Here is a 21,924-nt window from a genome sequence, read left to right on the forward strand (position 1 = left end):
TGATGGGGGAGGAAGGCTTCGGAAATTGCCTTTTAATTTACATTCATCATCAGTATTGTAATGCGTTCCTTTATTTTTCAAACAAATGATTTGCATTTACCATGATTAGCCTCCTTGAATGCCAATGGGAAGGTGCAGTATGAATTCTGCACATGAGCCATGGAAATACAGATACTTGCACCTTCAAAGATCACAACGCTTCCTCACTTGGGGCTGTGGTGGGCTGTAGGTCCCATCATCTTCAGGAAGCCTGGGTGATGGAAACCTTAGGCCAGGCTGCTTGCAGCTGAAGCAATCCAGCTTGCCTAGGGTCAGGTTGGCTGTCATGGGAGACATGGCCTATTCCCATCCTCCAACTCTGCTGCACATGCAGAATGAGCCAGATTGCTTCAGCTGGGTGAACCAGATTGCTTCAGCTGTGAGGAGCCTGGCCTAAGATTTCCATTGCCCAGGCTTCCTGAAGGTGATGGGAACTGCAGCTCCTGCCATTCTGAGAATGTTTCATTGATCCTTTACAAACAGCATTGCCTGCAATTCTTGTTACAAGGGGAGGCTGTGCATTGCTTCTAAACATGCACTTGCTATGATCTTCCAGGGCTTGATTCTGCAAAGGCAATTTGCTCTGAACCAGAAGTGGGGAAGAAGTTTCTGTCTGGAGAGGTCCTGCCCAGCAGTCAAAACTTTAAGCAGAAAGATGATTGCAAGAGCATCTGTGGATCCCTGCAGCTCCTGGAAGCTTTGTTTTTGGCATAGCTCGGCTGGTCTGGTGGGTGGGATTGCCTTGAGCCTTATTTGCAGCTGCAGCAGTGATAGGTCAGTGGCCATGCCACAAATGGGGATTGACCATCCCCCCAACCTCCCACTGTCAAAGTGTATCCTGGGCACTATGCTACAATGGAGAACCAGGAAATGGAGTGTCCAGCGTGAGGGAAGGAAAAGGCCGCTTTCCCTCTTTCTTCTCCCTACTCCTTCCCTTGCACTGGCCACTCTGTTTCCTGTTTCTGCATTGCAGTACAGTGCTGTGCCACGGAGCTTGTCCCACCTACCACTGTCCAGATGCCCTCGCTTCCCCCAAGCATATCTTTGCTAACCTGATTTCCAGCTCCAAAGCGTTTCTCAACATTGTTTGCAGGGAAACAAAAGTTTGTGGGACTAAAAAAAAAAAAACAGTTCAATCAATCAATTCCAACTTTGCGAGGTTTTTTTTCAGGTTAGCAAAGAAATGCTTGGGGAAAGTGGGAGCATTCAGGCACTAGGCACTGAAATGGGTCTGTCTTTCCAGCAGCTGCCCAGGACCACCAGAGGGAAGGCCAGTATCTACTGGTACTTAACCGCAGTACCATTTCAGCTCTGGCTGGGAAGGGGTAGACAGCATGGGTGCTGCAGGCAAAACGCTCACTCACTTTAGCATCCTCCCTGAATCTCTGATGCTCCACTGGCTCTTTGGCCCCGGACTGCCATCTTATGTGCAGCCCCACCCCACCCCTGCGGCCTGCTGTAATGTAAGATATTCCCCCAAAATAAGACCTAATGGATCTTTTCAAAAGACCTGGTCTTATTTTCAGAGAAACATGGTAGTTTTTACCAGAGTGACATGATCGAAATCGCCACATCTCTGTTTGGTTTCCATTGCTTCTCTCTTGGACTTTTGGGGAAGGTTTTTTTCCCCCACCTGGAAGGAAGTTGAATAAAAACCAGACGTGTTCCAGAAAACACAGATTTAGCATAACCTGAACTAAACACTGAACTAAAAATAAATAAATCAATATCGGCTCTGTTGAACCGGTGCGAATTGGCTGAATCCCAACACTATACATAGCTATATATATATATAAAAGTTCATTTCAGACATCTAACTACAAAGATGCAGTTAGCTGCATAGTTTTCTTGTTTTTCCCCCCCAATTGATCCAGAAATCATATGCAGATCAGCCCAATCTGTTAACTAAGATCCAAAGTCTAAATCAAATAAAATTGATTTTCCTAGCCTGTTTGAATTGTTGAATCAAATTGGATTGGCTTTCTCAGCTGAAATTGGATTTTGCCTGTTTGCTCAGGCTTATTGTTGTACTATAAATTAGGCACTGGATGGGCTAATCTTCGTTTTCCCAGGCCCTATTTCTGCAGAACAGAGATTTTGCATAAAGACTGTCACAGATTCAATCCCAAGCATCTCAGGTAAGGCTACGGAAAAATCCTTTCTGTAAAATTTCAAAAAGTGCATCAGCTAGGTGGACAAATGATTCAATATGTCAGATCCTTTTCTTTTTCCAGCCTCCCAACAGCAGGTGATCGGGACAAGAAATATTCACTTTCAGAATGATGAAAGGAAAGGCTTCTCTTCCTTCAGAGAGAGAAAGTGTTTCTTAATACTGAGCTGCTTATCTTCAATCAGCTCCTCACTGTTCAGATAAGCAGCTCAGTGCTCGGAAAATTCCCTTCTTTGAGTGTTGAGGGATTCCTTTTTCCCTGTAGAAGATGGGGATTGATCAACCCTGTCTCATTTTACAGAAAAAAAGATTGTCTCATCTCAGAACAATCACTTTCTACCTTTCACTGTAGTATCAACTAAGTCTCATGGAGTTGTAGCCTCTGAGGAATATAGTGCTTCTGCTTCCTCTTCTCCTGAACTGGTCTGTGTATTTCAAGATGATTTTTTTAAATTAAATTTATACAGCCAACCAATCCACCAGAAATGATTTTGGGCAGCCTACAACAATCAAGTTATTTTAAAGCTGGTTAAGATACAGGAAAGGTCCAACCAAAATATTAAAGGGCTAGAGGAGATTCTTTGTGAGCAAAGGCTACAATGTTAGTATCTGTTTAGCCTATGCAGAGGGGAGAAAGAGTTGTGAGAGATGTATATGCAATTGTGCATGGTATTTGAGTGGCTTTGGAAGTACCTTTATCACTTCCCCTCCTATAATAGTAGATCCAAGGACCATTCATAATTTAAGATTTAGAATAGATTACAGATAATACTACTTCAAATGTTCTGCATTTAAACTATGGAGTTCGTTGCCAAAAATCTTGATAATAAACATGCTTTTTAAAAAGAGGGTAGATAAATTCAGCTATCAATAGCTACTGATCATGTATTAGAGGTATTGTGCCTTTGAATACCAGTTGATGGAGAGCATTTGTGGCAAGGTGTATTTTCACATGCATTTTCCAGAGGGACTCCCATGTCCACTACTGAGCTACTGTTGCCTTTGGTCTGTTACATCACCGGTGTTTTTCAGCTCATAAAATCCCAAAGGTAGAAAATTTTGTGACAATAAGAATCCTATATGAACTCTCCTTCCATGATTACATTTCTTGGGAAGAGAAAATAACTATTAAGCTAAAGCTAATTTAAATTGGAATCCATGTCAGGCAAACTTACATTTTATGTTCCTCAGAGATGACCTTACCTTTTGTTAATTGCTTCTCTTTCTGTAGTCATTCAATGGGTCTTTTCTAGAACACAATTTTTGATTCATTAAGCTATTTCCTCATAAGCTACATGCTCACCTACTTGTTTAAAAGGCTTACTTGAGCTTAAAAAACAGTTCTTAAATTGTTAGCTGTATGAAGTAGCTTTGAGACTTGGATATTTTATTTATGCAATTTTATTTTTCACATTCCAAATAATACTTTGGCTTTGGGTTACCATGTTCTCTTCCTTATGCTATTGCATTTGGTTGCTTCACAGGCTGGATCCCCAAAAGGCCAGAAGCAAGGCTGTGTCTTTGAAGTAACAAAGCCATGCTATTATTTCAGCTTGCCAAAATCCAGGCCACTATAAATATGAAAGAAAGAAAGAAAGGCTGCCTGCACATGGTACGTGCTACTGTTTGCTGACATTTTGTCAAGTAGGTAGTTAATGTTATCTTGACTCAACCAGATGAAATCTACAAATACGGCAGGAAGACTACACTGTAAATAGAGGAAGTGACAATAGGCTAGCAAAATCTAATTATCATGATGGCAAGTGTAGCCTATGGAGGGAAAAGGATAGGTGTCAAAATCGTTAATGCTGAAAGGTTTCCTTACAATTTCAAAAGCTTCAGTTATGTCCCCTTTGTCTGGGCTGTCAACAGGAGATAAATGCTGGCATCCATTCTAATCAGCAGCCTGGGTTCCTTAATGTGATGCCATATTTGGCAAAGAGAGCATTCTTTCTTCTGACTGGAATATTGAAAAAGAAGGCTAGGAGAAAAGCACAGGAGTGATAGTTCCAAAGTGTATTTAAAACTGAACCTAGATTTTACTAAGTCATTTAGTTCACTTAGGTTACTAGGTCATTTAATTTAGAAAAGTTTGCAGATGGCTTGGTGTAAACGTAAATGTACACTAACTTATGAAGCATAGCTGTATGTCCAGCTTGCTCCAATAGTGACTCTGTTCTTCTTCTGGTCAGGTGAAAAGGGTTAGACAGAGCCCTGTGCAATTATGTATTCTTGGGGCTATTGAAACTCAGAATGTATAGTTAGATGTACATGGTTCCATGGAGAGAAAGTCTGCCTTTTCTTCTTTAGAACCATATTCCTAATTAAAAGCAAAGGCTACCAATGATTTAAAAAACGAATATCCCAGATGATTATCCCTTAACATGAAGCCTTTAGGAACCAACAAACATTAGCAGATATTTTTTTTCTACGTATTTTTAAAGAATATTAAAGAATCTAAAAAATATTTCAAATCCACTTCAGATGAAAGGGAAAAATTAGAATTTTTTTATCCAGAAAACTGAATGAATTCATCTGTGTTACCAATTCCAATAGATCTAAGCTATTCCTACCATTATTTATTTGATAGATTTATATTCCATCTTTTGTTCAGGTACTTAGGCTTCCTATTTCTTCCTATTTTCTTCATAAGAACAACCCTCTGAAATATTTTGAGCCAAGAGTGAGTAATTTGGCTATGGTAACCTAATGAGCTTCTGCAGCAGAAGCTGGATTTGAAGCTGGACTTGAAGTTGGATCTACAATCCTAACCCAACACTGTAAACCACTACACCACATGGGCATCACATATTTTATATACCTTGCAATAAATGTTGATGAAAATGAAAATTTGGTTACAAATTTAGTAGTATCCAAATTCAATACTACAAACATAGTCAAATATACAAAGATATAAATTTAAACCTTTAGGTGCTGAACAGTTAAAACCGTCTGCCTGCATGGATGAATCTCTAATTCATTGTTTTTAACAGCTTGTAAATACAATGATTTATATTTATGAATGGGCTTTCTTGATGCCCAGTGTCTAGAATTTCATTATGGCATTTTGTAGCATGTCACTTCATCATGTGATTTTCCAGTTTACATTGAACCATTTCTTAAACCTGTTTGCTATTTGTATTTGAACTTTTACAAGCCAGAATCACGACAGCATAAACAAATTTAAGGCTTTGTAAAAATGGTCTCATTCAAGGATTTTTTGCTGTGGTGTGACATTTTTCTTCTCTGAAAATTCTCTTCTAGGTATGTATGTAGCATCCCTCTTAAAACCAATTGGCTTGCTAGTCAAATAAAATGTGAGCATCTCTGGTACTAGTATAATTGTGTGAGAGAAGTATCTAGTAACTGGAAACTTTTCAGAACATTAGCCAAGTGATGGAGAAGCAGAGAAGATGAGGTAAACATTTCCACATTTCCCACCTGAACATACATAAGTCAGCATTTAGCCTGAGAAAGTGTGCATGTGTATAAAATACTCAAGTGGCACACAAAAAGCTTCTTAACTAATTAAATCATTTGTAAATTTTAGCTGGAATATGTTATGGGCAGCAATAGATGTCTGAGCAGTGTCTTGGAGCCAAAATTACTTGCTTTTTGCTTGAGACATTATGGTAAACATTTATAGTAAACACAATAGGGAAAAAAATTACATGTGAGTCACCCATTAGGGAAATCTGTTACAAAAGATTACCTAAAATCATCTACTTTCAGATCTAAGACATATCCATCTATACCCAAATAATCAGCATTTAAACAAATTGCTCTTAGCAAGAGCAATCTTAGTTTTGAATGGGAATGGAATCACCCAGCATTATTTCGAACAGTGGCAAGCTGGCATCCATTCAAACGTGCATTCCGCTCTGCGTCTTTTTCTTAGTGCAGTGTTGCGATAGCCCATTACAAGGAAAACACATACATAATACAGCAACACTTGATGAACTAATTAGTGTCTAATCATAATCAAGAGAAGCTCGGAGAAGCAAAGCAATGAAAGGCAAGCTGAAAGAAATGCCAGATCTGCAGACTGTATTGATAAATGAAAGTACACAGAGAATAAAGATTGATTGAACTGAAGTGGAGAATTTATTGGATTTTAGATTTCCTGAGATGCAGCAGACAATAGCCAAACATTTCAGAACCTGCTTATATTTATAGCTATAAAAATAGTGTTTTGAGATGAAATAAATAGTGGAAAAGCAGACCCAAGAACCATATCTTCTATTATCATATACTGATTTTGTAGTTTTTGAACCTGAAATAGTAAATTAACTATATGGAACTACCTAATGCTAAATTAATAAAATATGTGGAGATTGTGAGGGTGGCACATTTGTTAGATGAAACTCCATTGCAATATCTTGGCTGGATGTATGGCTGTTTCTACTGATTCCTGTTATTTCTCAGCACTTGATTATCCAATAACGTGGCAAGGAATTGAATGTCTTCTTTTAATTGAATTGAATTGAATCGAATTCTTTATTGTCATTGTATGTATATACACAGTATACATACAACGAAATTCATAATCAATCCAAACTATATTCAAATCGGTCTTCCTTCTCTTACCGTTTTCCAAAATCATCTAGTCAATTAGTAGCTGTTTTTGTTGTTGTTGTTCTGTTGCCGTTTGGACAGTTTCCTTTATGCCCAGGTGGAAAGAATTTGTTTTCAACTTGCTATTGGACTGCATCAACTATCACATCAAAGTTTTGTTGTTGCTAAGCAGGTAATTGACCTGTAGTTGCCTGGCGCTGCCCCTTTTGTTGAATCTTTCATTATCAGGTAGGTTTGGTCAGATGTTAACATATCTTCAATTTCACCTCATTGGAGTAAACTGCTTGACAATGAGTGGGTATAGACCAGTCAGACATTTCAACCAAAAACAATGAAGTTCATCACTACTAGTTTATCCAATTCTTGTTCTTCCTTGTCCTTTTCTCCACTGCTGTTATTACAAGTTATTTCATTTCAGCTCCTCTTTTCTCCAAGATGCATTCTATTTGTATTTCTTTTAATTGTCCCATAGCTACACCCAGAACCACATTGTTTTTTTCTTTGTCAAGTGTTGACTGCTTCGTTGCAGGTCTCCCCATTGAAGGGTTGGTAGAAATGTTTCTGATTAAACTTAAATTGGAGATTGTGTTTCGATTGTAGAATTAAAGCTTTGTAACTGCTGATCTATATTATTCATTGCACCATTAGCTAAAGGAGCATTTATTAAATGATTTTCACATAGTAAATATTTGGGAGTCAATGATCAATCTGGTATTTCATTATGTTCTCTCCCAGGTACACACACAAATAGAGACTTTTCTCTGTCTCTTTATTAAACAAGGCTTGCAAACACACACAGTTGAAGTATAGAGATATGTTGGCCCCAATCCCCAAAGTCAGCAAGTTTGGCTTACAAGAGTTCCAAATCAAAGCAGCATGCAGGAGAGTTATCAGATAGAATCCCAAGGTCAGAGCTTGCAGTAGAATCATCGACCAGTCTAGATTCTAAATTCACAGTTGCAAGATTCATGAATGAGAGTTACCTGGTGGTTATCAGAGAACTTGTGTTTTCTGTTCCGTTTTAATAGAAGCAATTCCAGTGTTGCTTATTTAGTAGGGTGGGACTCCTCCTGTGCCCGCAATCTCACAGAACTCTTTTCCTCTACTCAATTTGCAGCTTGTCAAGTTCTTATGCTGGCAGTTTAACCTTGTCTCCTTCCTAGGGCTTAGGGAGAGTGACTGGCAAGAGAGTGTATGTTTGTGCATACTTTTCTAAATTTGTAAATTACAATTCAAGAAAAAAGGTGCAACTGAAAGGGATTTAAGTAGCTAATACTGTCTTTTAAACTAATTTTTTACTAGATTATGGCTGCTGCATGAGCCTTTAGAGTTTCTACTTCCACTCCTAGAAGGCAAAACATTGGAAATATTCCATACACATTTCTATCCTCATCTTCTCTCTTAGGTCTGTGACATTTGCATAGTTCCAACATGGAGTTACAATGACAGTGTAACTTAATGAATTTTAATTAGACTAGATTATCATCTGAATCTAATAATTCCTGTAAGAGCAGGGGGAAAGCCTCTTGGAAATTTTATACTGTTATTACATATTTTTACCTCAGTTTTCACTGAAATTGGAAATGAAGGATGAATCCAGATCTCTTGTTGTTGTATATTTTAAGACAAGATTCCTTGGTTTGCAGAAAAACATTTGAAAATTTGCAGATTAGATCTGAGTTTAAGGGAATAGATATAGGTATGCCTTGGCCTATGTGATTCCCACTGTCTCTGTAAAGTGGAAATGAAAATGATAGTTGCTATTAGAAACAGAGCACTGGCCCAGAAGGACCTTGCCTAATTCAATATAATAATTATACCTCTCAATAAGATTAGAATTTTATATCGTAATAAGGTGGCTGGTACCATTTCACATTCAATAACTTCTTTCATACAACTCTTCATCTCTTAAGATAGCTAAGGCTTAAATATTTCTGATCAGAATAGCAAAATATTGTTATTTAAAATTGGGACTGAACTATTAAGAGGAAGAAACTTACTGACTGACACCAAAATTGCATTTAAATTACTTGCAAAATGGAGATGGGGAAAGAAGTTAATTTAATAGTATCAATTCCAAAAGATCTGTGACCTGGTCTGTCAGAGTAAACTCAGAGGAAATGGTCTGGAAGGAGATGTCACAAAGATGTTTGGGGTACCAGAATAGCTCTTGTTCATTTACCAAGACATTTAGATTAGCAAAATTATCTTTCCAACAGATATTCTGGAGAATTCTACAGGTTTTTTGAGCTGAATTCACAATAGTTTAATGGGAATTTTAGAGGACAAATAAATAAAAATAGGCTAAACAAAAAGAACACTCGGATATATTTATAATGTAGTAAACACTCCTTGAATCTTTCTTTGATATATATCTTAGAACAGGGGTGTCAAACTCAAGGCCTGCATGTTGGATTCAGCCCCTGATGTGATTGGATCCAGCCCAAGGGGGCCATCCTGGTCTACCAAGTGTGAAGAGGAAAAATCAGGCTAGTGTGGCTTCAGCCCAATCTACCCAATGCGAAGAGGAAACATGCCAACAGTTTGGGGAATGGCGTCAAGCTGGCCACACCCACCCAGTTAGCTATACCCACCCAGACAGAGGTCAACCACAACCCTGATGCGGCCCTCAGTGAAATTGAGTTTGACACCTCTGTATTAGCAATCTTCCTTTCTTCCTTCCCTCTTCCCTCCCTTCCTTCCTTCCTCACTTTTATATTCGGATGGTTTTGAAATAATTGTTTTAAGCTATCTTTAATTAACTCCAGTCACTTTAAACTACAAAGTGGCATACAGCCGCACACAACTAGTAAAGAAAACAGTTCAGTTATTCTGCCTAGGATGTGAAGTTGTAACATCTGTCACCTATTGCTTGCAAAGAGTTGGTTTCACTATACAGTCTTTGGAGAGAGAGAAAAAAGGGCAAAAAATAAATTCCTTTGGAATTCCTTCTTGGGTATCATAGTGCATTTAGATCCATCAGCACAGTCCATAATTCTACTATGCACTATGGAACTAGAAAACTACAGCTGATAAAAAGAGCAATGTGATTCTAATGGGTGCTCTTAGAATACTAATACTAATAATATATTAGTATACTAATATTTAGAATACAAACCTACCAGATACTTAATTTTTAATCTCAGTTCACGAGTTTATTATGCTAATATGGAAATTAATAATTTGCCTTCCTTTCCATTTTCCTTACATATTTATATTATTTTTTCAAGTCAGTAGACTAGTATTTATTGTTTTTATGTAGGAAGGCATTTTTGAGCATGTGACCCATGCAACCCATGTAGCATTTGCATCTATCTAACATCATCCTGCCTGGGTAACGACACACCAAGGTGGCCATTCAGTTGAGAAAAAGATTCCATCAATATGGTTATACTTTTTTTTTTCTTCAGTGGATTTATTGCAATGGAAGATGAACAATTTCTATTTTGCAGCAGGTTGCTAGGAATGATAGATGAGAGAAAGAAAGGAAGGCAAAAAAGTGAGCAAAAAAGAGCGAAGAGCCAAGAAAGAGATAAAGTGAAAGAAAGAGAGGGTGATAAAGATGAAACTGCTGTATCTGTGTGGTTGTATGGATGCACAATCGGCATACATGTATAGATGGACTGAACAATTTGGAAGAAATATGGTTTCTGGTCTACTCATTTTTCATTTCGGTCTTCCCCACCAATGGATTTTACAATGTCCGGACATCTTATTTTATGCTGAATAAAGCAAGTACTGTCTTAGATCCACTTTCTCCGGCCTTCAAAGAATTTCAGTTCCTTTGTTTGAAGGGCATTACACTGCAAAAATAGATTTAGTCCAGTAATGTTCATCTTCTGTTCTCACCAGGGATTGCTAGAGCACTGAGTACCACATACCAAAATTATTTACTTCAGGATTTAAAAGGGTGTGTGTGATTCTGGTAGATGTTAGGCTTTCATACCTTAAACCTCTGAAAAATAAAACAATAAACACAGAGACATTTTTTTGGCCTCACACAATTTTTAAGGTTGCAGGCTCCATATAGACTACATAGGCTTGCAGTTTTGGCATTCCTAAGAATTAAGAAACTAAAGCTAGATTGTACCATTTCTAAACATATGACTGAATGTTTCAGAAGACAAAAACATAATAAAAATAAGAATAACATTTCATGCATAGAAATGAAATGACAGGACAAAGAGTTGCACCTTGAAATGCTACTTTTTATACTGATTTTGTCTACCTTTGGAGAAGCATTTCAATTTTTTTTAAAAAAAATCCATTTGCCCACCTTCTGAAGTGACACAATTCCAACACCGGTTCACCATCTCAGTAAGACACCAGCTTTAATTTTAAAAATGTACAGCGTTTCTTCATATTTTTAAATTATAACCACAGATTAAATCACTTTTTAATTTTTCCTTCACAATTTTTCAGGAACATGAAAGAAAATTAAACAACGATCAGAAATAATTCTCCCTGCTGCTACTGTTAACCCATTCATCTAAGACAACCATTTGGGGCACTTCTTTATTTTCATGAATTATGTATAACCCAGGTCAAATTAAGCAAGTAGGCTGCCACCAGAGGGTGCTCTCTCATTAATGTAAGACAAGAAGAGATGAACAAACTTTGGAACTGAGAACACATATTTGAAAGCAAATTATATGGATCCCAAATTCTTCTCTACATCAGATTGAAATCCAATGAAGGAAAAAGGATCCCTTCTAAATTTCATCCCACCTTTTCACTTGTTCCCCATCTCTTTTCATTCATCTCCATTTTAATACTTTGGACCAATTCCAACTAGAATCCTTGAGGGGGAAAAAAGAACTATTTTCATTCAGGGTTATCATTGTATACTTACTGCCAGGACTCCGATGTAAAATTTGTGACCATTTCATATTCCAAAATTTTGGCTGACTTTGAATACCATTTGATCAGTGAAGAGACACCATTTGCAGCCAAGTGTTTTAGGCCAGAAGTAGCTTGTGGACTAATCCAGATTGCATAATGTTAATGGATTGTAAAAATATTCTTAAAGTATGAAATACACAAAAACAACCAAAACGTTTCTGAATTTATAAAGTATTTTATACATTTGCCCTATTCTTAAACAAGTTTCGGCATCTGACCAAGTCTCATGTTCTTTTCCTAATTTACTTTCCCCTCCAACAACTCCCAAAGACATGTAAACAGTCAGTGAATAGAGTAATTGTCTCTATGCAGAAGTTACAAAATGAGTTAAGCAACAATACTAGAAATGTATAGTTTTTAAAGGCATCTTTGTTTTCAACATTGTGTATGAAGCTGTATGTTATTTCAAATCTTTCAGGAGTCATATGCACTCCTTTGCACATATTGGAAAGCTCCCTTGCTGCAGAGGCTGTCAAAAGGTCCAGTCTCTGCCACAATCAAGCCAGACCATCTGTGTTGGCAAAGCTTTGTATTTCACAAAATCTTTTGCTCCTGCCTCCAAATAAGTTGAACCCATTCATTCTTCTTGCATTTGTTTTGCTTTCTATAAACCTAAGGCAAAACTAAAAATGTTTTGTATGGTGGACCCCACCACACACGTTTTTCTTCCAAATGTTTTCCTTCTTAGTAAGTATGTGGCCTAAAGTAAAATACATGTTAATATGATTTGTACTAATCTGCAAAACAACAAAAACAACCCCAAATTTGGTATAGATGGTCCTTGATTTACAACCATTCATAGATGATAGATAGATAGATAGATAGATAGATAGATAGATAGATAGATAGATAGATAGATAGATAGATAGATGGATGGATGGATGGATGGATGGATGGATGGATGGATGGATGGATGGATGGATGGATGGATGGGATGGATGGATGGATGGATGGATGGATAGATAGATAGATAGATAGATAGATAGATAGATAGATAGATAGACAGACAGACAGACAGACAGACAGACAGACAGATGATAGATAGAATTCTTTATTGGCCAAGTGTGATTGGACACACAAGGAATTTGTCTTGGTGCATATGCTCTCAGTGTACATAAAATCCATTTAATGACTGTTCAAAGTTACAATGGCACTAAAAAAGTGACTTATAGGTCTTTGCACTTATGGCCATTCTAGCATCCCCATAGTCATGTGATCAAGATTTTGGCACTTGGCAATCAGCATGCATTTACAATAGTTGCAGGATCCTGGGCTCATGTAATCAGGATTGGCAACTTTTCTAGGGACTTTCTGACAAGTCAATGGGGGATGCTGGAATTTTTTATTTATTTTATTTATCTATTTGTTCACCAAACATGTACAAGATAACACGTATAAGTATGAACATAAACAAGGGAGTAAATACAGATAAATGGGGACAGTAAGACAGGGACGATAGGCATGCTGGTGCGCTTATGCACACCCCCTTTAAGGACCTCTTAGGAATGGGGTGAGGTCCACGGTAGACAGTTTGAGGTTGAAGCTGTGAGGGGTTGAGGCTGTAACAATGGAATTGAGTAGGGCATTTCAGGCATTGGCCACTCTGTTGCTGAAGTTGTATTTTCTGCAATTGAGTTTGAAGCGGTTTATCTTGAGTTTGTATCAGTTGTTTGCCTGTGTATTATTGTGATTGAAGCTGAAGAAGTCATTGACAGACGTTATAGCAGACAATTTTGTGAACTATGCTTAGATAAGACTGCAGGTGACATAGTTCTAGATTGTCCAGGCCCAAAATTTCAAGCCTGGAGGCATAGGGAATTCTATTTGCTTAACAATTCACTTAACAACTGTAGTAATTTGCTCAACAACTGTGGCAAAAAAAGGTCATAAAATCAGGCATAACTCATTTAACAACTGCCTTACTTATCAATTGAAATTCTGACACCAATTCTAGTCTTTCATTGTGGAATACCTGTATAGCAATGGCTAATCTCCCATCCAGAGGTGGTATTCAGCAGGTTCTGACCAGTTCTGGAGAACCGGTAGTGGAAATTTTGAGTAGTTTGTTGAACTGGCAAATACCACCCCTGACTGGAGATTTTACAGTATCCTTCCCCTGCCATGCCCACCAAGTCACGCCCACAGAACCGATAGTAAAAAAAATGTGAACCCCACCACTGCTCCCATCAAAGTATATAAATTTTTCCTCCCTGTTAAGGTTGAGTCCTATTGTTTATTCTTAAAATGTTTAGAACCCTTCCTAAACTATTTGCTTTGTGGAAGCAAGTCTTGAGCCTGATATAATTGGCAGAAAGGTCATCTAACTGGAAGGAAGGTTGAAGCCTGGTTTTCTTTTTTTCTTTTTAATCATTGGTAATCTGCACAAATGTCTGAATGGATGCCTTGCAAATAATAGCCAAATACTTATTGTTTAGACCATAGACTGCAAAACAGATTAAGAAGGGATTATCAATTGAGGGTTTTTTCTTTCCCTTATGAAACTAGAAGTGTTAGGTAGCTATAGGGAGATTTTAATTTCTGAGCACCAACATTCATCAAGGACAAGACAAGTTACAGGACAAGGATGCAATAGGAAATGAGACAAGTGAAGCAAGCCTAATTAACATTAATAGGATATTAAATATACGTTATGGCTTACTCCTTGTATCCCTCCAGATATACTATCTGGGTTTGCTTTAATCACGTCAAGTCACATCAGACTTGCCTGCCTCTGTAAATCTGCTGTGAAGTCAAATATTGTTGCATTTATGTTAATTGACTATTTAATGTATTACCTGATTAAGCAAGATGCTGAGCAATCAGGCATGGAAGGGTCAAATAATTTTAATTGTCACAGTTACAGCACTGCTAGATTAGAAAATGCTGCTCACGGTGTATTCATAAAAGACAAAGGTGTTTGATCTAAACAGAGATACCTAAATTTGTCTTGAAATCTTACCTTAAGATGAAACAGAGTGGCAAATAAACCATTAGAAATGAACATCCATTCTCTGGGGTGCTCTAAAAGCTTTCTTCGGTATGACAGGCTTGTAAATCTTAAATAGATTTGGGGTGGGATAGGGGAAACAGTTAGTTTTTTCCTGTTATCAATCACTAACATTTTTATATACTGTACTGGTTTCTTGTCCCTTAATCTGAAAAACGCCTTTCCTCTTATAGTAGTTATACTGCTTTTACTGATTTGGAGTAGAACATTCAAATATCTCTTCCATTCATCCATGGTTCCCAAATTAAGTGGTTTGATACTTGCTTTTTTCCCCCCTTTCACATCTTCTCTTATTTATATATTTCCCATATGATAAAGCTAGGACCGGAAAGCATTGTAGACTCAAATAGTTAAAACATTCAGCCTCCTCCAACAACTGAAGTTCCAAGATATGGTAAGTGATTTTGGATTTTAGAGAAGCATGATATTTCTCTCTCTACCCCTGCCACAACAATCTAGACAAGGCTTAGATATAATCTCATCTACTTTAAAAAGGGTTTGAGCAGTTGCTTGTTGTAATGCTGATGTGACTGTATTCTCTCTTTAATATTAGCAAATGGTATTAATTGTACATCCTTTAAACCAGGTTCATAGTCATTTTAAACTTGGATGAAAAGAAGTTAAAATACATCCCATGGTATCTGAATGCAGTTCAAAGGCTCTTAGGCTAGCAGTCAAAATAAATCTATATCTTATTCTATTTCATGCAGAGCAACTTGTTAATGATATAAAGATAGTACCCATTTTGCTGTATTCATTCTGTGCATAGCATTTCTGAAGATGGAACAAAGAGGCTTTGGCTGAATTATACTTAACCTCTGTGAGCTGTACAGTAGTTTCAGAAAAAAGGTTTCAATAGCAATGCGATCTGATTGCCTCCCTACTCCAAGGTTGTCTTAATGCATGGGCCTGATGGGCACTTTGGGCTTTTTTTTTTTTTTTTTTTTTTTTTTTTTTTTTTTTTTTTTTTTTTTTTTTTGTTTTTTTAATTTTTTGTTGGGGTTTGGTTGTTTTGGTTTTTTTTTTTTGTTTTTTTTTTTTTTTTTTTTTTTTTTTTTTTTTTTTTTTTTTTTTTTTTTTTTTTTTTTTGGGTTTTTTTGGGTTTGGGGGGGAAGAGGGGGGGGGGGGGGGGGGGGGGGGGGGGGGGGGGGGGGGGTGGGGGGGGGGGGGGGGGGGGGGGGGGGGGGGGGGGGGGGGGGGGGGGGGGGGGGGGGGGGTTTTGGGGGTTTTGTTTTTTTTGTTTTGTTTTTTTTTTTTGGTTGTTGGTTTGTTTTTTTTCTTTTTGTTTTTTGGTATATTTTTTTTTATGGGCTGTCCATGCTTCAATCAATGTTTCCATCAGGTCCTATCTTGTCTCATATAAATACAAGCAACTGTATAGTGTTTTTCCAAGCTTACTAAGTATTATAGTGTTTTTCAAGCCTCGTGTATTAAAACCACCAAGAAGAAAAAGGGGGTTCAATGCAGCCCATGTTTATCATGTTGATTAGTTGTTGCTACACAGCATGTTTTTAATGTTTCAACGCCGATTTTGTTGGAAGTGCCAATAAAATAAATATATGTTTAACTTTATTGACCATTTACATTTTTATGACTAGTTGTCATGGGGGCCCCAGTACACTGCTTTGCCTGGGGCCCATAATGCTGTTAAGACAGCCCTGCCCTACTCCTCACTCAAATCTTCTTTTAAAATAATAGGATCCATAAGTAAGATAGCATCTACAATGGGAAACCCTTTCAACTTAAAACTATTGAAATAACTTGGATTAGTTGAATATATGAGACAAGGTGCATTTCTACAATTTGCCAGGAAAATTAAATCATAAAAAAACCCTTATGATTAGTTTCCTCCATTAAAAGTACCCATTTAAAATATATGTACTTCAAATAATTTAGTATTATCTAGACTAGCAATTCCTATCCAATTTGGGGATTTTGAAGATTATTACATATTGCATAACATTTCACCAAGTGTCAAAACAACTGAGAACTTCTTGTTTTATCTGTAGACAAAGGGAGGGGCTCTGGGTAATCTCCTTCCTGAGCTCCTGTGATTTTAGGTATAGATCCTGATTGTTTGAGTATGGGGGAAGAAGTGTTGCTCATTCGCTATAGCCTCCTTTGTTTGAGACTACTGCAAATAAAGAAGAAGAAATATTTCTGAGCTCCTTTTGGCCATTGTATAGGAAGGAGAGGCACACCATTTATACAGAAGAGATCTGAATAAACTACAAGACTTTCAAGAATACAAAACACTTTCAAATATTGTATTGGAAGAGGCATTCTTCAAAACAGCTTCATCAAATCCAAATATTTTCATTACTCATAGAATGCTGCCTGCATTTGAGGAAGGAAAGTAGGAATAAAGAATGGGAAAAAGAAACAAGCATATTTATATTTATATATATATAGAGAGAGAGATTCTGCCGAAATGTTGCTACAACTTTAAAAGCACAACTACAATGACGTGGGAAAATATATATATATATATGTTCTGTCTCACCTGTATCCACAGGTGAGAATCCAAAGTTCCAAAGTTCTAATGCTCAAACAAACGAACACAGACAATGCAGTTTACACAGTCCTTGGCAGTCTTCCTAGAATCTGTCTGGCAAGTCCGAGCTGACTATAAATCACGACACTGCATCCAAGAGGGTCAAACGTATTCTCCGAATCCCAAAATGCACTTTGCTCCAAGCAAAGATTAAGACCCAGCACGCCTCCTTAAATCTCCTGGAGGGGCGTGTCAGTCTCTCTAATTAATCCCTAGCTTGACGTCTCCTTTCAGATTGTGATTGACGTTTCAATCTTCTTCTAGTCCTAGCATCAAGCCAACATCCGTCAGTCTCGTCCTCACTCGAAGCCTCTGGCTCATTCTGTGGATCAGCTGCTGACACCCGAGGCATGAATGAAGTAGAAGGTTCTGGAGATGACCGTGTCTCCGACACTCTCTCATCCTCCTGGCTCACATCTGTGTCCTCTGATACATCAGACTCCACATTCACAGCAGGTTTTGTGTAAATCTGTTTTTATACACCTATAGCTTCTGAAAAATACACAACCACTATGTTTATGAAATGAACATAGCCTTAAATTTAAGATGACCAGCCAAAGAAAGAGTAGGCAGAAAAATAATTCTGAACAATCCCTCCCCCCCAAAAAAATCCTATGCATTACTCAACTTCCTAAACTTGTAAACACAGAACTGCACATTTCAACAGAACCAGTCCTGGAGATACCAGCCATATATATGTATCTGTATGCATATTTGCATATATTAACATTTATATTTCAGAAGCTGCATTCCAACAAAAAAGAAACAAACCTATCAACAAATATAAAATAATATCCCTTCCTTTCACAAGCAATCAATTTGGAAATACATTCATCTTTACAAATAAATACATATATATTAGAATTTATCCTGGCTCAGTTCCAGGTAATAATTTGTAGTTAAAAATTTTCTCTGGACATTTCCCAAGTTATAAATAATGAAACTATCAGCCAAGGCAATTACAGCCTCAGAAACCAAACACTCAGACACTTTGCACAGTTGGATCAGCAACTGGTAAGAATTTTTCTGTCTTTATAAAAATAGATACAGAGTGGATGAAATAGAATGGAAATGGTTTGTTTCCTATTCTTGTGAGGCGTGGTATCTCTCCAAAATAGCAAACTTAAATTAAACAATTTAATTAACATTTCTGCTTACCAATCCTTTTTAACAAGCAGCCTAGATAGTTCTCATCCCCTCATAGAGAGAGGGAGAGGGGAAAACAAGCTGTGACACAGCACGTTGCCTTCTTGGCTAGAAATCAAGTTACTAATTTTGAGCTGCTTCTCATGATGTAATCAGTAAGTTGAAGGTTTATAAAATATACATTAGACATTGAAATGCTTGAAATAAAATTTCATACAATACAGAAAGATTCAAAAGCATTTAAAAGATTAATGCTGGTATGCAACAAAGAAAAATGAATTATTTTTTTCTGGATGCTACTTATTTAGTTCAATCCCATTTTAAATCATACAGATTGAATCTAGTTGTACTTGTTTCATAGAAATAAGATAGATAGATAGATAGATAGATAGATAGATAGATAGATAGATAGATAGATAGATAATTAGATATAGATCTTAGATAAGCATCTACCTTGGAGGATCCCAGAAAAAAAGTATCAATTTTTGCAGATTTTCCTCCTAGGAGTTCCTAAAAAGTACAGATATTTGACCATGCTGTTACAAAACCACTACAGATAGGGATAAAGGATTTCTTCCTCTTCCTTGCAAGTATACTGTGGTTGTTCTTGGGTAATGGTATTGAACAAATGTTATGAATCTGAAACTACTGTTTATTATCTAAAAATAGATTTTGAAATTCAGATTGTTGCTGAAACAGTGCAGCAATCTTCACTCTAAAATGCACCTCTTTGAGGATGATTTCCATTTATCCTTTGAATTTATGAAATTATAAATCAGGTAACTTTTAAAAGAAAATTAACTCTGAAACATGGGTGTCCACAAGATATGGTAAAAATAAGTCAAGATAGTAACCACAATACTGCAGTTGAAGCTCCACCTGTCTTTTACAGTATGTATATTATGTGTGTGACATATTAAACATTGATTGAATTGCATTTGCACTATTGATATTTTTAGATTTTGGCTATGGATGTGTCCCATTGGAGAATATGAATTGATACACCCAGCAGGTCGGGGAAAACCAAAGTCAAGGGTGATAATGAACTATGTCTCTCAGAGTCGGCTAACTGTCAGGATTCCAGCAGTTACCACAACTAAATCTGAGTCTTGAGCCAAACTTCCAAAACTTCAAAAGAATTTATTGGAAGTTAACATGTCTAGCACTGCCTGGGTGTAGCCAACTCTGAGATACATAATTCATTGTCACCCTTGACCCTAGTTTTCCCCCACCCACTGGGTGTATCATAATTCATATTCTCCAATGGGACATATCCATAGCCAAGAGCCATCAATCATGTTCTCCAGTTAGAATTTTGCGCAACAGAAACTTCAGTCACCTAGTTACTACCGTGTTTCTCACAAAATAAGGTTGGGCCTTATTTATTTTTTTGACCCCCGAAAAAACGGCTGTGACTTAATTTCAGGGGTGACTTAATTTCCTCCCCCACCTAGAGCGGTCCATACACATGTACCTCGCCACAAGGCTGCTTCTATCGGCCGACGAAAGCTCCCTGAAGGCAGAGTCCCCAGCTGCTTCAAGGTGTGGCATCTCTCACCATTAGGCAGTGTCTTTTGGGCGATGGAAGCTCCCCAAGTGCAGTCACCAGCTACCTCGATCAGCCGATAGAAGCGGCCTCGGGGCGAGCGCACACACGCACTCCCCTCGCCGCGCGGGCATTTCTATCGGCCGATGAAAGCTCCCTTGAAGGCAGAGTCCCCAGCCACTTCGGGGCGAGGTGTGCCTATGCATCAGGTTCCCAACTGCAAACTCAATGCAATTGCAAACTCAATGCAACTGCAAACTCAATGCAATGTACACATGCTGTTGTCAGAATAAATATCAGACGACCCCAAGATTCCTGCTGCATTTCTGCTTCCTGAGCCAGCCGCTCTTCTTCATCCCCTCAAATAGCCCTATTCCGCCCCACCTCGATTTCCCACTGCAACCATTTGGATCGCAGGAGGGTCGCTAAAGAAGCTTTTGTCTTCTCCTGTCCCACTCTTTTAAACTCTCTCTGCAGCCTTGGAAATCCTCTCCTGGGGACTCCACCCCAGCTCCAACCCTGCTTAGTTTCCATCCTAGACAAGCCCCCTCCCAGGTGCACTCTGGGAATCCAAGGCTTGTTTCCTCCCCCCCATCTCTGACTTGAGCAGAGCAGGCACTGGGGGGGGGGCAGGGAGGGGGCAGAGTGGAGGGGCTCCTGGGTTTTTTGCCTGAGCTGGGTGAAGATCATCCTGGTGGCCCCAAAGGATTGCTTTAATGATTAACAGGACACTTCCCTGAACCCCCAACTCCCTCCAGTGGGGAGGACGGCATCTTGCTGGGCCCGGGAGAGATGATGGCTGTGTTGCAGGGGAAGAAACACCCCCCCCTCAAAAAAAATCCCCTTGGGGCTTTTTGAATGAATAAACCCAAAGGGTCTTGGGACAATCCCCTCCCCCAGGTAAATTGCACCAACAAAAGAAAGGTGGTGGAAGAGCAAGGACCTTCAGGTTCAGAAACTGGTTAAGCACAAGCTGCTACTTCTTCCCTCCCTGCCGTCATTTCACGTTGCCTTTGATCACGAAGCAGATCTTAATGATAAACAACCCTTTTGTAACTTACCAACTGCATGCTGCTAGTTTTGTCATCTTTACCAGTCATTCCTTCATTATGGCTATTTCAGAAAGATTCCATTTTTTGCATATGTACTTGTCTTGCAGTAGTAATCATACGTAAAAATAATCTTCCATGTTTTTTTTTATCAAGTTGTCTATCCATTAATCCCAATTTTAAAAATTCAGTTGAATTTTACTCTTTAAAATAATTTGTATTAGTCTTTGTACTTTTAACATACCAGGTTTATATTTAAGAATTTCATATTCTCCCTGATAGAAAATCTTAATCTTAAACCTTAAAACTTTAAAAATCTGAACTGATGACATACTTATTAATGGAAATGCAAAATGATAAAAAAAATGCTATTCTTGTTAAGAGATCTTCAAATTTTATAGTTGGACATATCAATAATAACTATTGATAGTTATTATTTTATTTTGATTGTTAGCAATGGTAATAGCGAAATGGCTCTAATTAATGTTTAATTAATTAAGTGTGAAATTTAACATAGCAGTTCTGCAAATATTTTTCATTTGTATGTACATCATATATTAATGTTTAGGAATCATAAGTGAGTTTTTGATACAACTGAAATACTCTAAATTTTTCTTGGAAAAATAAAATTTCCAACCCAACTCCCCATTTCATTCACTGACTTGCTGCCCATACTTATATTTAGGAAATTAATTTACCTTATACCAGGAGATAACTAAATTTTATTTAACAAGACTATATTTTTCTTCCTGTTCTTCATTACACATTTGCTCCTTGGGTTATATTTCAATTTACGGTTCATTTGACTGAGAATTGTTCTCCTATTAAGGCTTCTGTTTAAAAAAAAAATCAATGATCTTAAGTGTTAAGAAATGCTAAATATATTTTATGTGGTCTTGAAACTAGGTTCATTCAGCCAATTTTTTTTTAACTTAT

The 21,924-nt window shown here is 37.7% G+C and overlaps 1 long non-coding RNA gene across 1 annotated transcript; it reads right to left on the reverse strand.

Moving 5' to 3' along the window:
* Positions 1-10,694: 10,694 nt before the first annotated feature.
* On the reverse strand, positions 10,695-18,445 carry LOC148131391 (uncharacterized). The gene is made up of 3 exons (XR_015748359.1): positions 18,406-18,445; positions 14,646-14,742; positions 10,695-10,739 (listed from the first exon to the last, which is right to left on the reverse strand). It is a non-coding gene; the product is annotated as an uncharacterized LOC148131391 (long non-coding RNA).
* Between the last annotated feature and the right edge of the window lie 3,479 nt (positions 18,446-21,924).

The sequence above is a fragment of the Notechis scutatus genome, chromosome 3 (genome assembly GCF_049901735.1).
Source record: "Notechis scutatus isolate UNSWTSFEM ecotype Mainland chromosome 3, rNotScu1.2, whole genome shotgun sequence".
In the NCBI taxonomy this organism is placed as follows: domain Eukaryota; kingdom Metazoa; phylum Chordata; class Lepidosauria; order Squamata; family Elapidae; genus Notechis; species Notechis scutatus.